The 18847-nt window shown below is 40.9% G+C and overlaps 1 protein-coding gene across 1 annotated transcript in view; it reads left to right on the forward strand.

The window, feature by feature from the left end:
• The window catches only part of LOC120528158 (zinc finger protein 665-like), a 72850-nt gene that overhangs the window by 15122 nt on the left and 38881 nt on the right, over positions 1-18847 (forward strand). The gene's annotated exons all lie outside the window — the stretch shown is intronic.

The raw sequence follows: 18847 nt of genomic DNA on the forward strand, positions 1-18847 counted from the left end.
CTGACGCACCTATGGCAAGGTTCGTGTGGGAGGAATACCCAGACATTGATCCGTTGGAGCCAAACAGGCTACCGGACTTCACATGACAGCATGGCTTGCTGTTGGACACGACAGATTACCAGCCGCTGGACTACTTCAGGCTGAGGCTGCTTATCAGCTACTGTCAGACGAGACAAACAGGTGTGCAGAGCAATTTTATGAATCGTGCGCTGTGCTTGCACTGCATTCTCATTTTTCTAAGTGGAAACCCACAACACAAGACGAGATGAAGGGCTTTGTGGCATTACAAATAGAGATGGGACAAGACTGGCGATATAACTTCACGGAGCACTGGTCCAAATGGTTTTGGACAGGTTATGCTGCGTGGTGCACTTCTGTGATAACCAGAAGCAAATCCCAAGGGGTGAGCCAGGCTATAACCCCAGGTATAAAGTTCAGGAACCAACATACGTATAAACAATTTTATCAGCCTGGCCATGATTTGTCTGTGGATGAATCTATGATAAAATAAAAGGGACGCCTTTTTTTCTGCATATATATGCCAGACAAGCACACAAAGTGTGGCATAAAGGATTTTGTACTGGCAGAAGCAAACACTGGTTTCTGCCTGAAAGTAATTACATATTGTTGTGGGGTACAAAATCTGTACATTTTGGTTTAATTTTCCATTATATTTTGTTCGAGACAAGACAACAGACGAACTACATTCAGGACAAATTAAAGCATGCCTTCTTCCCAGTTACACCTCACTTTTAAAACAGCTGTTCCAACATAGAAAGGAAGACATGCTGGAGGCTCAGTTACTTTATAACCAGGGAAAAGGAGGACTGAGCCGATGCCTAATTATTTTACAGCCTGGGAAAGGAAGATCTACCAACACCTCAGAGAACATAAAAGGATTTATTGTTTGGGAAAACTGACAGTGAATTAGTTCTTCATATTGACAGCCAGCCAATCAAGATTATATATCAATCACATCTTGCAAAACCCACTGGAACAATTTTAGAATAAATATGCCTCGTCTGAGGAGTGAGTAGGGGAAGTAAGGAAGGTGGAAGGAAGAAGAACAAACAAAGACATCACTGGTTGTCAGAAAAGCATCATGAACGTCGATTGGTAGATCAAACGCCGCCCTGGGACATTCATCCTTGTCATCTGTAACTTTTTTTTGTAAGCTTTTTCTAAAGACTATATATATTCTGACTTTCCTATCAGTCCTATTTTCTATTATTCTTTGTCCCAGTGGTTATTATTATTATTATTATTATTATTATTATTATTATTGTAATAATTATCATGCTGCTATTAACTGTCTATGAATTGTCTTAATGTCTATAGAGTGATTGAAATAATAAGTTAAATTTCTCTGAGCACCTGGTGCAGCCGGAGATTTGCCATATGCTCTGATCTGCCAGGTTTATTAAGGCTGAGGGTGTGAGCTCCACCCAATAGTAGTGAACAGGATGTAAAGTAAGGCATTCTTGGCTGATAAATGGCCTATAGTGGAGAGTGCTGAGCCTTTGTATTCTTGTAGACCAAAAGTAATATTAAGGTCTGAGATATCATTAAAACATTGTATGCCGTTCGTGCCTATAATAAATCTCTTGAAGTGCTGAGTTGACAGGCTGTGTTATACTTAAAGCACTTGTGTGGTTTAAAGTGCTAAAGGTTAATCAGTGTGTGTGTGTGTGTGTGTGATTCATGGGGCACCGTTGTGGTAAGGATCTGTGTGTATGCGTATAGCTATGTATATGTGTGTTCATCTTAAAGTGCAACCTGATAACGAACTTGACGAATACACTTACCCTTGAGGGAAAACAGGTAAAGGGTAAGTAGAGGGAAATACTATGATAATACACATATACAGGAAAGTATTTTTTTCAAAGAGAGAACTGTCCCTTGACAAGTCAGGTTGTGCTGGAGTTGCTTCAGGGCTATGAACATTTGGGTCATGTTGTGTACATCTGGAGCTACACAGCAGGGGAATTGGAGCTTGTGGCACAGTGAGGGTGAACAGGAGACACAGACTGAAGATGAAAAGAGGTGACAATCCAGTTTTAATGCGGGCGGAAAACTTGGTGGCAGTGGCATGGCACAATCTCGGACGGGTGACTTGTCTCTCTACAATACATGTGAGAAAGTGCAGCAACAGACAATTGAAAAGGAGGCACCAGCGCAACACGTATTGTAAGCAGAGCAATGTGGCAATGCATGCAGTTGGCTGCTTTGAGTGACGTCAGACTTTACTGTGTAACAAGTATGTGTATGCAGGCTCATACGACATGCAAGACAGTAACATTTGTCAAAAATAAATATTTTTGGTTGATTTGATATGTTAAACCATTGCTTTGTGTTCTTTTTTTTTTTAAAAAAAAAGTTAGTTTTTGGAAAAATATTCAGCCCTGGCAGAAAAGAAACACACAAAGAAAATAAGCTCTGAAAGGGTCAAGTGGATTAGAAAATGACATGACATATGCCAGGAGCCCTCACCACAAAATGAATCCTGACATGCAAATTCTCTTAAGGCAACTGAATCAAATCTACGATATGTAATTGGAGTAATTCATGAAAGAGGACACAGAATATCAAAGAACAAGAAAAGATGAAATGCTTCAGAAAAGGAGGCACAACCAGAAGCCATGAGAACAGAACAGGCAGAGCCTTGGGATGAAGATTTGAGAAGGACTTCATATGGGTGACATGTATGACAACACTGAAGGCTTCAGCAGCCTAAGTGATTTCATAAAAACATAAAAAGGAAATGGGCGGCACGGTGGCGCAGTGGGCAGCGCTGCCACCTTGCAGTTAGGAGACCTGGGTTCACTTCCCGGGTCCTCCCTGCGTGGTATTTGCGTGTCCTCCCACAATCCAAAGACATGCAGGTTAGGTGCATTTGCATTGGTGATTCTAAATTGTGCTTGGTGTGTGTGTGTGTGTCCTGCGGTGGGCTGGTGCCCTGCCTGGGGTTTGTTTCCTGCCTTGCTCCCTGTGTTGGCTGGGATTGGCTACAGCAGACCCCCCGTGACCCTGTAGTTAGGATACAGCGGGTTGGATAATGGATGGATGGATAAAAAGGAAACACATACATTAAAAGCAATTTAGAAATAAACACCCAAATATGAGCTGACACACATTTGGAGAAAGATTGTCACCCACAAGTGGAAAGTCCTGAAAAGAAACCGATTCTCAAATAAAGGCGTGCAGATAATTAAAGAGAGACGTTTGAGGGGAATTAAGAATGGAATTCCAACTGGCCTCAATCTTCCTTAGGGATGTTGCCACATTAGGGGAACGGTAGGGCACAAACCTGAGAATGCCATGCAGTTGTGCTTAATAAGTTCAACTTAATAACACTTTCCAAAGCAGTCTCCTCTAAGTCTTCTCAATGTATCTTCCCCACCGCACACTCAACGTAGAACAGATAACGTGAAGCTGTCTTTACACGTTGTTTTCGCTAGCCTACCTCCTCAGACTCCCCCTGCTCTACATCCTTGATAACCTCACCCACAAACTGAATTTCCAGATTTACCGAGAGGCATGAAGGCTACAGACCACCGTATTGTCGACAGGACAATGAGCTCCACTGCTGGTGCTTTTGTTTGTTCACATTTGTTTTCTCAGTCAAGGGTACGCAGCACAAGCCAGCGGTGAATAATCAATCATTTACCGTTAAATCTTGCAACAACATCTTTCAACCAAGAATACTTTGAGTACAAGACATGCTGCTAATGAGAAGGCCGGCCGTCTGTGGCTCAATAAAATGTTTCAAAGCCACCGCAGACCCCTCTGCTGTGCTCCTTGCACTTCACGAAAGGGAAGCCCCCCTGAAGACGTGTCTGGAGAGAGTCGAGGGGTCTGCAGATCTGCTGAGCATATTTGGACGTACCTGTGTTAGGCCAGGGGTGTTTTAAAGGAGATCTAGGGGCTGAGTTTGTTCAGGTGGGCTTGTGTGGAGGGCTCTGTAAGTTGAGTGGATGGTGGGAGTGAATCGTCTGGCTCAGTCTGATGTTACTGTTGATGTGTTTCAATAGTTGGATTGTCCTGTCCAGCACATCCCTGCTGAGTTGGTACTTTATTCACCTGACTGTTACAACTTGTAGAAGAATAAACAGCATTTGATTTAATTTGTTAAGTAAATAACTATTACACTTTATAAGGCATGAAAAAATTAATAAAATCAAATTGAAATAATAAATCTATTGTTATTTCTGTGAAAGTCATGCTGAGGTGATGAAATGTCAAGCGATGGCTTCTTTCTACACTGTAAGAAAAAAATGTTAAATTTACGGTAAAGTACCTGCAGCCAGGTTGCCAAAATTTGACTGTAATAAAGTGACAATATTTTTAAGTCTACTGTATAACTTTGGAGTAAATAACTGCTTTTTTTAAAAAACACAATTCAACAAAAGAGAATGTTTAACCATAAGCAGAAACTTATGCAGGGTAACAAATTTGGTAATACATAAATCATTAGAAAGCACTGCCAGGGTCAAACCTCAATACACAATTTACATCTAACCAATAGCAAATATATACCATGTAGTTATACATATTGAAAACAATTAAATATTTAAGGAAGTTATGACACATTGTCTGGTGGGGAAGTAAAGTCTGCTTTTGTGGTGTATGGTGTCCTACAGGTGTGCCAGCTTATCGAATACAACCCACCAGAAATCAGCGTCCATAACTTTAAAAAACCTTCAGCACGCAGAGAAAAGTAAGTTTGTTAACTTAGCTTAAGTTCTTTTCCCTACTATTCGAAGGTATGTGGCTCACCAGGAACAATATGGTAAAAGAGGCGTGTCCTTATGCAAATATCGCAACTTCGTCGTTAGCGAAAGGGGGCGTGTCCTTATGCAAATACAACTTCGGTGTTACTGAAACAGCGCTTTACCGTTTTACATTTTACAGTGGTTTACTTTCGCTATTTAACAGTTTTACACTGTAAAATTATCAGAATTTTTCAGTGTAATTGTAATGCATCAGTAAAAGTCATGTAGCATATTTTAAAGGTAGAAAAATATCGATTTTGCGGAACTCGGCTGATATACAGGTAATTTTCAGTAGAACATAAGGCAACATTCACTTTTTTTTTCAGAAAAGGTATTTTACTTTCACCATTTACAGTATTTTTACCGTTAAATTTATATATCGAAGCACAGACCTGCCTGACTTCACTCGAAAACCAAGCAGCATAAAGCTGGTCGTACAGGGAGAAGCCGTCTGTTCTCAAGTCAATGCCTGCAGTTTCCAGTGTCTGCCCCGGTGATTTCTTTGTGGTCACAGCAAGGAAATTATTGGGGCTCGCATTTTGGGACTGAAAGCGACTTGACCTGTTCCTTCACCCGTCCATTTGTCAGCCCCTGTTTTATGGCCGTCAACAGCTGTAACTGTGGTTTCAAGTGCTTGTCTTTGCTGTTGTTGGTTTTCAGAATTCCACATCGGACGCTTTCTTCTGACATCGACAGGTCCTTGGATTCAGTGACGTGCGGGGAGGTTCATGGCTGGTGAGGCAATGAGTCCTTCGGAGTCAAATTTACAAATATATGAACCCCAAAGAGTAGCTTACTGACTATTCAGTTGGCAGCCAGCATGCACATTGACTACTGGTTATGTTTCATATCTCATCAGCATTCACATAGACAGGTAAAGCGCATATTTGGATGAGAAAGAACGTTACATTTATAGCGGGGGGAGAGAGAGAGCAGACGGAGCACATTTATATTAAATTTGCCGTTGCAATTCCACAATTCACACTCATTCAGTACAAATGAAAGAATAGAGTTGTGTACAGAAAAAAAAAAAAAACAATTTCAGTTTTGACCTTAATTGAAATATTTAAATATTTCTAAAAGCATTTAATTCTGATGCTTTAATCGATTTTAATACATACTGTTCAACGAAAGGATAACAAGAAAAATAAAAGAATATTTTATTTAAGGTCAAATTTTAGTGTTTAAATATTGGGATTTTTTTTTCCTAGTCTTGTAGCCCCCGTTAAAAATGTGCTTAACTAACTAACTGATTTATGTAAATATATTACTGATGTAAAAAAAAATGTAAATGTTGTATTTTAAACTGTTCGTTTTAGTATAGCAGTTCGTTACCTGGTTAAGCATACTTTTATTTTGATAACCGGATGGGTAGAAAAAAACGGAAGGTGGTGGAAGAACCGCGGGAGAGAAAAAAGAACGGGGAGCGAGGAGAAAGAGAGAGGGGACGCCGAGTTGGTGTAGCAGAAAGTCTGGGGAGACAAATTATCAGCACGATAATTTGCTGGAATATGAACTGCTGATTTAGACGGAGAATTTCGATTAGACGTTCGCAGTGTCTATCCGGCAATGAACCACTCGTTAACTCGGCGAGGAGAAGTAGCAAGGTGAAGAGGCAGTATAGCTAACGCAGCTCAACACGCTTCTGGTGGACGTTCGTTTATTTGGAGACGCTTTCGGATTAGCTCAGCAGCGGTTCCCTGCTCGCGGACAGAGGCGGAAGGATTTGCTGGACTGCTAATCACAGTGCCAAGTAGGGTACTTTTTATTTAGTTTTGTTGCTCCTGGTGGAGTGAAGGGACCGATAGGTTTTTGGTCGCAACGCTCACAAGCCACGAATCAGGCCTGCAACGTTTTGTTTTAAATAGAGTGACATGAGTGAATGTGTTTTTATTATTAATAGTGTAATATAGTTCTTGATTATTTCCAGTTTATTACTTGTGTTTTGTTGGTTTATGAATAAACGGGGAATTTATCATTGTTTTGTAACCCAGTTTCTTGGTGTTTTTATTTAAGTTTGTTTAGTATAAACAATTGGTTTGGGAACAAATGTAACAGGTAACTTAATCTACCTTTATTTATTTATTTATTTATTACCTGACCAGTGTATTGTTAATAATGTTTTGTTCATAGTGACCCGAGACTCAAAATATTAAAGTAATTAAAATCATAATAATTTAGGCATTGGAGAACTCGGGGCCCCTTTCTACACACAGTTAGAGTAGACGGGCTACAGTCTGATCCCATTTTTTATAAAATTCAAAACCGTCTTACCTTTATTTGTAAATGAAGTCCATGCGCCTATCCTTATCCATGAAAATCTCCGTCAATTTCTAATAAAAGTCCTCCTTATTCTCCTTTAGTTTTAAAAGTCTTAATCTTCCATTTTGGCAGACAGTCGGAACAAAAAATAAAAATTAACGGCCCGCTGCAGTGCACTTGACTTTCGCTAACTTATTGGCGTAGAACAGCGCTTCCCGATTGGGGGTGCCAGAATCTATTGAGGAAAAAAATTAACATTATTTGCACAAAATCTTAATTTATCTTTCCATTTCTAAATAATTAAATGGGCAGGCCATTTCGTATCAGTGCAATACGCTTCTTTTTAAAACGGATGACTTCCGCTCTTACGCGCACTTAGTGCTGCGTGGGTATTATGAACTATCATATGAATTCATATATATATATTTTTTTCATACTTCTTCTCAAACCAAGGGGGTGCGAAATCGGCCTCGTCCGTCACAGGGGGTGCGAGGGTAAAATGAATCTGGGAAGCGCTGGCGTAGAAGAACAGCACTAACGAGCACCTGTTGGGCTCACATGCGCCCCCTTCAGGTCAGCCTCGCCTTCTGCTTTTTCACTGTGGTTTTATGTCCGATCAGCAAGACTAAATCTGTCACACACATTCATTAAAGATATTAGCCAGACTGTGGAGAGTCAGGGTGTATAATAAATGTGTCTGCACACCTTATATTGGCGACATACAGAGAGCCAGCAACAGACACGCGCCAATGCAGGCATTAACTCCGTGTGTGAGGAAGAGCGCAGTCCGAAGTGAGGAGAGGCTCGTCTCAGGCGCACCTCGCGTTTCTCTGCTGTATTTGAACAGGAAATGCGCAAATCCAGTGATTTCGACTACAAAAAAGATCAAAATTATTGGAATCATATATTATTAATAATGACAACATAAAATAAATTTGTCCACTGGTCTGTGCTATAACAAAATTATAGCACAGACCAGTGTACACATTTATTTTATGTTTTCATTATTATTATTATTATTTTTTTACTTTTCATGATGACGCCTCCCCTTACCACACATCCCTGGAGGAAAGGTGAGCTAAGCGGGACAAGAGAGGAGTGAGCATGCGGCGGTCAGGCTATGCGCGCTTTGCAGATTCTCGGGGGTCTCTATGACCCCGCTTTTGAAGTCGCAACTAAATTTGTGCCGCCTCGATAAGCCCCGACTTACTCAGTTCGTCTGGCTAACTCATTTTTCGGTAACTGCAGATGGGACGGAAAGCAGTTCACCATTATGCGGGCTCGTCATATTGGGAAATGTGCTATATAAATGAAAGTTATTATTATTGTTATTATTACATCTGAACAAACCTTCATCTTTGTGCAAATCTCCAAACAGAAATTCTGCCGAGAGTTAACTGCAATTAGAGAGACGGGAAATAAAATGGCAAAGGGGGTCAAGCAAGCAAGCAAAGAGAAGATGTGAAATGTGTGAGGAGGACAGAGCAGCCCACCTAAAGGAGAAGAGGGGCTGATGAATGTGGAGGAATAATCCAGAAATGGCTGCCAGGATGGACTCAAAATGTTTGAGTGTCACACCCTTCTTCCCCCCTTAGCCCAATGTGCATGTGAGGGGGCAGCAGCTTGTAATGAAAAGTCACAGGCGACAACACACCAGCCTACCTTGTGCTGAGTGGGACAAGAGTATAAAGAATAAACAGAATTAAAAACAGAAAAAAAGTAAAAAGAATAATAAGGAAGGAGTAGGTTCAATGTTTATTCACAAATTATAAGACAGCAAGCTAAAAATTAAAAAAAAAAAAAAAAGAAAGAAATTGGCACAGTGACTAAAAATTAAATTAAAAAATAATAATAAAAAAAAAAATAAATGGTGTAGTGACCAAATAGATAGATACTTTCTTAATCCCAAGGGGAAATTCACATAACCCAGCAGCAGTATACTGATACAAAGAAACAATATTAAATTAAATAGTAATAAAAATAAATGTGCTGAAGTTCCAGGGGTGTTGCTAACACCAACTTCCTGTCACAATGATATCTGCAGATATGTGGGCCACCCTCACTTTACACAAGTGGTCTTAGCGTAACATCTTAAAATGGGTCAGTGTGATCTGTGAGGTTTATTCCAAATACATTTTTATTTGCCTTTCTTTATTATTTATTATCAGTTTTATTGCCTCATTCATAGTTCAGATGGTATTTTCCTGTACCTGGCAAGGTCACTGAATATGCAAAATGTGTATTTATAATGCAGGGGAACCATCTAGAAGGCAGAAGCCATTTGCATTCGGCTGCACTGGGCATACAATCATCAGCATTCCCCACTGAAGAACTGGACTGCTAATGGCATCTCTTCAGCATGGACATGTATGTATGTGCTTGGTGTGTGTGTGTGTGTGTGTGTGTGCACTGCAGTGGGCTGGCGCCCCACCCAGGCTTTGTTTCCTGCCTTGTGCCCTGTGTTGGCTGGGATTGGCTCCAGTAGACCCCCGTGACCCTGTAGTTAGGATATATCAGGTTGGATAATGGATGGATTTCTCCAGAAGACGCCGGCCCCTTAATTAATTGTTTCTTTTTGCTTAATTAGCAGCCAAACAATAATGGAATACAAAATGAGCCAAAACAACTTGTGTCTATCATACAATATCTGAAAATAAAGAAAGGTGAAGGTCTCAGGAAGGTTGATCTGCTCAGGTCCTCAAAACATTTCAATAGCACTTTTAGAAAAGAGGAAATCCACAATTTCAGAAATGTCTGCTATTGCACAATGAGAGCAACGATAAGCCATGGAATTACAGAAGGAGTTTAATGAATAACAAGACCCGGCGCCTAATTAAGCAACTGGTTGGAGTGAATTTGGTTGGAGCTTCAGGTCCTGACTTAGTTGGTCTTCTGTTGGCTCCCTCACTTCACATTTCATTTCTGTTTGGGTGCCTTTTAAGAAAAGAAATAAAGCAATTCAGAGGAACAAATTGTAAAAAAAAAAAAAAAAGTCATTTAAAATGAATGGAAAAGAAGTTCATTAGCAGCAAAAACAGGTGACTAATTAAGAAAAGGGTTGGAATGAAAACCTGCAGCCACGGTGGTCCTCCAGGAGCGGAGTTGGGGACCCCTGCTCTAGATCCTTGATTCCTTTATAGTGCCGTGTGCAGAGTGCTACATCCTTCACAGAGGGAGGGGAAAGCACCCTCATAGATGGGCAGCAAATTCTTAAGTGGCTGACAGACATCAGCATTAGCAGGAGAGGAGGAATCGCTTACCCTTTTTTTTTTTTTGTACAAAATGCAATTTCTTCTGCAACCCTAAACAATTTGAAAAGCTTATTTCAAGTATTCCAGCTTTCTTTATTCTGATGATTGCAAACAAACTGCCTTATGCAAAAGAAACCTTCATTGGTGCTTTTCATTTAAAAAAAAATACATTTGTACTGTAAATAATTAAAACACATTAAAAGAATGTAAGGAAAAATTACCGAACATTAATTATGATTTTAAATTTTATGAAGAGACACACACACGCCCCCCCCAATTATTTTTTTAAATTCACACCGTCACATGGATGGTTACCAGGGACAACCCCAGCCTTGGAACGACACACACACACACACACACACACACACTACTACAGTGACCAAATAAAGCACACTGGGAACCTAAAACAATTAAGAATATAATAAAATTAAATGAAAACAATAATACCACCCCTGACCCTTTCTGTGATGTTACATGAACATATAAACACAATAAACACACAGCAAAGTCCATGAAAAACCCAAACCAGATGAAATGAGAGGTGACGAGATTAAGTCCAGAGATCTGTATGTTGAAAGGGAAGGGAAAACACAGTCCTACCGGTAGTTGCTGAAAGGGTGACGATGGATGGATGGTTCAGGAGCGCTCCTTTTCTTGTGGGAAAGCCAATGAAACCAAACACAGTCCTCCGTATACTGGCAGACAGACGATCCAGACCCCAACAAAGAAATACAATCCAGGATAAATTATGGCAGAATTAACAGCAGGCAGTCCGACAGATAAACACAACGTACAAAAACAAAAAAACTTTTCTTCTTTTTCTTGACACCTGCCCTCCTTTTAAACCCCTCTGGTCACCTTTGACCCCAACAGCCCATGCAAGGACTGCTGGGAGATGCAGTTCTAACTACTAGTAGCATTGCTACAATTTTAAGCTGTGAGCTCAGTTTTATTGCAAATTAGTTTATATATTGTGACGCAGTGGTTCTCAAACTGGCACGAAGTAACAAAAAGGGGCGCGAAGATATGAAAAAAAAGAAAACAAGAATAAAAAATATTTAAAATACATCTATTGAAACCAAAACAAATGAACATAAACTACATTCTGATACTAGAAAAATAAATATGGAGTTAGATAAATGTCGATAAAAGTTAATTAGGTATAATAAAATATGCATCTATGATATATAATTAATTAAAAAAGAACAAATTGTTATTAGTGGGCTCCTTTAAAAAAAACAACGTTAGGGGGGCGCATTTAAAACTGTTATGAAAACTCGGGTCGCAAATACTTCAAGGTTGAGAAACGCTGTTGTGACGGATGGCGAGGATGCCTCCATAATGGAAGGGCAGGGGGGAGATGGCTTAGGAAAGGCGACCGCTCTCTCATAATGCTATTTGGCAGCCCAATCCCCCGGCCTAACTCCCGTCGTGCAACGGCACCTCGGACTAATAACATGGGCTATATGAGACTTGGTATTTGTCGACTCAGCCCTGTTGTCTTCCAGGGTGCCACCAGGGGGTGCTGCAGGAGCTACAGAGCCCTATTTTGTCGGGCTACTGCCACAGTTGGGAGGACAGAAGGAAGAAGAGACTCCCAGGAGCAGCATAAAAGGAGCCGCCCTCCTTCATTCCAGGAGTCGGAGTCGGAACTGAGAAGACGATGCTTGCCTGAGGAGGAGTGAAGGCAGAAGAAAGAAGAGATGCTGTATTTAACGGCGTATTGTACTGTGTGCTCGGACCGTGTAATGGTGGGGGAACATAAGGAAAACGTTTCAAACTATAAATAAACATGCATATCGCTGCACTTGTGAATAGTGTCTGTTGTTTCGGGCGTTTGCGGCAGCTGGAGTGCCCTGGAGGTCATAATATATTTGATACAGTACCTGCCAAATATTACACGACACGTGTTTCACCCTTATCGGGGCTCTTCAGATGTACACACCTTTGCATGCTCTTACGGGGAGCGAACCTCTGACGTCAGCACCTGAAGCAAAAGCTCAGACTTGCGCCACAGCGGCTTGTTTGCCTATTTGATATACATTATATTTATATAGTGAGCACGAGAGGGTGCTGCAGCTCCACCAACTCCCGAAACAAAGGCACAGACACACGTTCCAGTAGGAGCAAAGGATTTAAATGCATGAAACACAATCAAACGTTTCCCACACTACAAACTATAACTCTCACCCTCAACAACTCTGTCACCTCACTTCCAATCCTCGAGGCAAGCTTGGTCTTCGTCCTCCCAATTCTCACTTCTTGTACTGAAGCAGGCTGCTCCTTTTATGTAAAACCCTGGAGTACCTCCAGTGTCCAGAAACTTTGACTCGGGAGTTGTTTCAGGTACGTCGGAAGCCCGGCAAATCCCCTCAGTGTCCCCTGGCGCCACCCAATGTACCCAAAAGGGATGACCCAAAGAACTACAGTGATGTGAAAAACTATTTGCCCCCTTCCTGATTTCTTATTCTTTTGCATGTTTGTCACACAAAATGTTTCTGATCATCAAACACATTTAACCATTAGTCAAATATAACACAAGTAAACACAAAATGCAGTTTTTAAATGATGGTTTTTATTATTTAGGGAGAAAAAAAAAATCCAAACCTACATGGCCCTGTGTGAAAAAGTAATTGCCCCCTGAACCTACTAACTGGTTGTGCCACCCTTAGCAGCAATAACTGCAATCAAGCGTTTGCGATAACTTGCAATGAGTCTTTTACAGCGCTCTGGAGGAATTGTGGCCCACTCATCTTTGCAGAATTGTTGTAATTCAGCTTTATTTGAGGGTTTTCTAGCATCAAGCGCCTTTTTAAGGTCATGCATCTTAATTGGATTCAGGTCAGGACTTTGACTAGGCCACTCCAAAGTCTTCATTTTGTTTTTCTTCAGCCATTCAGAGGTGGATTTGCTGGTGTGTTTTGGGTCATTGTCCTGTTGCAGCACCCAAGATGGCTTCAGCTTGAGTTGACAAACAGATGGCCGGACATTCTCCTTCAGGATTTTTTGGTAGACAGTAGAATTCATGGTTCCATCTATCACAGCAAGCCTTCCAGGTCCTGAAGCAGCAAAACAACCCCAGACCATCACACTACCACCACCATATTTTACTGTTGGTATGATGTTCTTTTCTGAAATGCTGTGTTCCTTTTACGCCAGATGTAACGGGACATTTGCCTTCCAAAAAGTTCAACTTTTGTCTCATCAGTCCACAAGGTATTTTCCCAAAAGTCTTGGCAATCATTGAGATGTTTCTTAGCAAAATTGAGACGAGCCCTAATGTTCTTTTGCTTAACAGTGGTTTGCGTCTTGGAAATCTGCCATGCAGGCCGTTTTTGCAGGCCAGTCTCTTTCTTATGGTGGAGTCGTGAACACTGACCTTAATTGAGGCAAGTGAGGCCTGCAGTTCTTTAGACGTTGTCCTGGGGTCTTTTGTGACCTCTCGGATGAGTCGTCTCTGCGCTCTTGGGGTAATTTTGGTCGGCCGGCCACTCCTGGGAAGGTTCACCACTGTTCCATGTTTTTGCCATTTGTGGATAATGGCTCTCACTGTGGTTCGCTGGAGTCCCAAAGCTTTAGAAATGGCTTTATAACCTTTACCAGACTGATAGATCTCAATGACTTCTGTTCTCATTTGTTCCTGAATTTCTTTGGATCTTGGCATGATGTCTAGCTTTTGAGGTGCTTTTGGTCTACTTCTCTGTGTCAGGCAGCTCCTATTGAAGGGATTTCTTGATTGAAACAGGGTGGCAGTAATCAGGCCTGGGGGTGGCTACGGAAATTGAACTCAGGTGTGATACACCACAGTTAGGTGATTTTTGAACAAGGGGGCAATTACTTTTTCACACAGGGCCATGTAGGTTTGGATTTTTTCTCCCTAAATAATAAAAACCATCATTTAAAAACTGCATTTTGTGTTTACTTGTGTTATATTTGACTAATGGTTAAATATGTTTGATGATCAGAAACATTTTGTGTGACAAACATGCAAAAGAATAAGAAATCAGGAAGGGGGCAAATAGTTTTTCACACCACTGTATAATTTACCACTATGCTCTGTGTGGTAGCCGTAGCTTTACCGTAACTCAAGAAGGCTGCCACCTAGTGTGTTCGGGGAGGCAATGTCTTAGATAAACTGTCTTCCCCTGTACATGCATGATATTGGTGGCCCTGCTGAGTGAATATCCTAGATCAGCTTCGGCTGGAATGTCAGTCCCAGTGTGATGTCTCTCACTATATCCATCCATCCATTATCCAACCCGTTATATCCTAACTACAGGGTCACGGGGGTCTGCTGGAGCCAATCTCTCACTATATCTCTCTCTTATATAAAAAAATCTTGGAACGAAACAAAACTTTTTCAGAGAGACGCTTTCACGTCCCACGAGACAAAGTAGAACGTTGTAAAGCAGTGGTTCTCAAACTGTGGGGTGGGCCCCCTAGGGGGGCACGAAGTAACAAAAAGTGGGCACGAAAATGTGAAAAAAGAAAACAAGAATCGAAAATATGAAAAATACATGTATTGAAACCAAAACAAATTACCTTAAACTACATTCTGATACCAGAAAAATAAATATAGTTAGATAAATGTCGATAAAAGTTAAGTAGGTATAATAAAATATGCATCTATGATATTTCATTAATTAAAAAAGAACAAATTGGTATTAGTGGGCTCCATTCAAAAAAATGTTTAGGGGGGGCGCAATTATAACTGTTATGAAAGGTCGGGTTGCAAATACTTAATGGTTGAGAAACGCTGTTGTAAAGAATTCAAATACGTTGGCGGTACACATGCAGCAGAGCAGGTTAGCGATAATGGAAGTAGGAAAATTTGAAAGTCTCAAAAAAGGATTGGAAAGATCGCATTAAGTTAAACAAACGCAAATTTTTACTCGGTGAAATAACGGCTCAGTGAAAAGAGATCAAATAGTTTGTTTGGATTTAAACTTTAAATCGGAGACTTGTAGATCGTCTAATTGGTGTTGCCATCGGGGAAAAGTAGAGTCTCTTCCCAATGAAGAGGCGTATCTGTGAGAATTAAAAGATTTGTTGTTGGGTGACAGTGAAGTCCACATACGCTGTCATGCTTGGGTCACACAGTTGCACAGACACACAGGAGATTTCAGAGACAGAAACGTTATTCAGACACTTCAAACAAACACACGTCCCTTTCTGGAGAGAATCGAGCTCCGTGTGTACAGTTCTGTCTCTCAATTGAAAGAATAGAAAATCTTCCTCTTCTTAGGGGTGTGCGCCTTGGGAGCGGGACCCCCAACAGGAGCAGAGGATGTCTGGGGGAGAAGAGAGACAAGGCAGTGAGACAAAAGGACAGCTGCTGTACAGGCTTTTAAATGTTCAAAGGACTGCGCGAGATACAAATCATGCGGCACGGCAGCTGATCGAGCAAAGAGGAGGTAAATAAAACAACTTATTTGTTTCCCGTTATAGGAAGGAAAAATGGGAGGTTTGACAAAATGGGAGGTCTAAAAAATCAAAATTACACCTTAGGAGAAGGATGTAGGAGTCGTGGTGGACTCGGCGCTATCAACTACCAGACAGTGTGTAGAAGCCATTAAGAAGGCTAACAGACTTTCAGGATATATAGCGCCTTGTGGCTGACAGGAAAAGCACGACGTCACGCCTGTCAGTGAAGCACGTTGGTGCACAGGCCGCCTGATGGTTCTCTCAGCAAGTTCACAAAATGAAGCCATCCATGACCAAAGAACTGAACACTCTACTCAAGAATGATTTTTTTTAATATGTTATACTCCAGTTGGTTTGTGGTGATGCTCAAGATGGTCACGTTTTTATGGTGAACAGAGATAACATCATTTCTGAAGGAATGAGAGCAATACACTGAAAAAAGCATAACATTGAAGTTGTTCATTCAATGTAAATTTTCTCTTCAAAAGCAACTTAAGATTAGTCATTTAGTGTTGTAGCTTGGAATATTTGGTTTCAGATCTCAATCAAAGTAAAAAAAAAAAATTGTTTGTACCAAAGTGAGTTACGATGGATGGAATAAACATAAAAATCCTATTTCAGTTAACCTAATATTTTAGGTTGTTCGTGTGCTGTGTGGGAGGGGCCATTTGTATTTTCTTCTGGTCAAACTTTCCAGCGTGCTGGCTTTCCAACGGCCAAAAAAGCCGAGTGGAGCAGACGTGGCGATACAGGTCTGGGCATTTTCAGCAGCAGACTTTTATAACAGAGGATTTCTGGTAAGTAACCCTGTTTCTATCCATCCATCCATCCATCCATGATCCAACCCACTATATCCTAACTACAGGGTCACGGGAGCCAATCCCAGCCAACACAGGGCACATGGCAGGAAACAAACCCTGGGCAGGGTACCAGCCCACCACAGGGCACACACACACACACACTCTAGGGACAATTTAGAATCGCCAATGCACCTAACCTGCATGTCTTTGGACTGTGGGAAGAAACCCATGCAGACACGGGGAGAACATGCAAACTCCACACAGAGAGGACCCAGGAAGCAAACCCGGGTCTCCTAACTGTGAGGCAGCAGCACTACCCACTGCGCCACCATGCCACCTAGTTTCTTTCTCCTTTTTGTTCTGTTTTATTCAGGATTAGTTTTATAAATCTTAACAACAATTTTTTATGGATGTGGCAATACAGGTTTGGTCATTTTCAGCAGCAGACTTTTATAACAGAGTAAGTAACCCTGTTTCTCAACTGTTAATTTTAAGTATAAGAACTCATAGTAAAACATACTTTCAAGAAAGCTGCAGAACCGTTTAATATTTTTTTGTTGTATTTTTAAGATTTACACCGCAAAATGCTTGTGTATTTGCACTAGATTTTTAAATAAATGTAAAAAGTACAGCATTGGAATGGTTATGTTCATAATGTTTCTAATAGCATAAAAGCAGGTTACGACCAATAAACCATTTTAAATTGTAACAACTTAAAAAATAGATTTACTTCAGTATAAAACAAGTGAATTGCACCCAATCACTCTAAATGATTTGCCTCAACTTAAAAATTGTTGGTTCAATAAGATAAAAAGAACTACATTGGTTCAGATTGAAAATGTTTTGTACTAATTAACAAGATTCAATAAATATGCTGCCCTGGGCCGTCTGAAAAGTAGCATTATTCGCGCTTTTAGAAGCCCGTAATGAACAGCAAATTTAGCGGCTTTCCAGCTTCTTTCTGTTCTCCTTCGTTTTCTTCTTCAATCACAAATCTCTTCATTGATCCAGAGAATGTTTATGCTGTTTGCCATAGACGTGTTTCGCAGCGCGGCGACATAAGAGCTCCGTGACGAAACGCGATTTGAATAATTAATCTGGAGTCCCGGTAGTGGGTCCACGTGCCCGTGTGAGCGTGCACGCGCCGCTCCGAGGTTGATTGCCACTTGGTCAGATTTTAAAATCGCGATATTAAACTTTAAAAACTTGATGTCAAATTTCATAAACGTGATATCAAAAAGACAAAATATGAGAGTTTAAAATCAGCATAAATATTAGCATTTAAGCTCTCTTTATTGATATCAGTTTTTAAAAAAATTGATATCAAATTTCAAAAGCGTGATATCAAATTTTATAAGCCCGATATCAAATTTCTAAGTGCTGATATCAAATTTAAAACTTAGGATATCAACGTTTTAAAAGCAGATATCATATTAAAGGAGTTAAATGTTAAAATGACTTGTCATACTACAAAGAGAGCCTGTAGGGCAAAATGAGTGAAAAAAAGAGAAAAGAGGGATGGAGGTTAAATTAAAGAATGACGGAGACTGCAGGATCAGGAGACAGCAGCGAGTGTTCGAAAGGAGGCAGGCAGTCGTGTGGTATAGTCCTGAAATGCAATACGCAAAAAAACATTAAATCAGGCAAAAACAAATCAGAAAACACAAAACGCAAAGACAGATCAGAATACGCCAAAGAAGCAGCGTATGGTCGATGCTCGAGAGGACTGAAGAGGGTCAGTTCGGCTGAGCATCACGAGGAAGATGGAGAGATCCGCTGCTCGGAGGCTTCGCGTAAGCCGGGGGAGTGCAGCAGCGGGAAACCAAGCATCCAGTGGGCTGTGACGGCAACAGAGGCCCGCGGCCCCGAGCCCAGTTAAAAAGTTGGCGGTGCCACGCAGTCTCCTTTATTTGCAGGCTGCCTAAGCAGAGGAGACGTCAAGTTGTTAGAAGGATGCACCTGGGATTGTGAGTTTTTACAACTGTTTCCTGTCTTGGGTTTTGATCTCATTTTAATGGATTATTTATTTGGGCTTTATGCCATTTTCTGGCACTAATTGGTTTTATATCGGAATATTTATTAACTACCTTTCAAGCACTGCACTTTGGGCATTTTTTTTTTTTGTTTGTTTTGATAAAAACACATCAGCATTTTGCACCCAATCCTTTCTGACTGCGCATGTCCTCATTTGCTCGGCTTTTCCATATCGACCGAGTTCAAGTGACTCCCAAAAGCGACCTTGGAGTGTGGAGCCAACCCAGACCACCACAGATGGGTAACATAGACTGATAGGCCTAACTTATTAAATTCAAACAGACCAGTAGTGTCGGTTACATCC

The sequence above is a fragment of the Polypterus senegalus genome, chromosome 4 (genome assembly GCF_016835505.1).
Source record: "Polypterus senegalus isolate Bchr_013 chromosome 4, ASM1683550v1, whole genome shotgun sequence".
NCBI lineage: Eukaryota > Metazoa > Chordata > Cladistia > Polypteriformes > Polypteridae > Polypterus > Polypterus senegalus.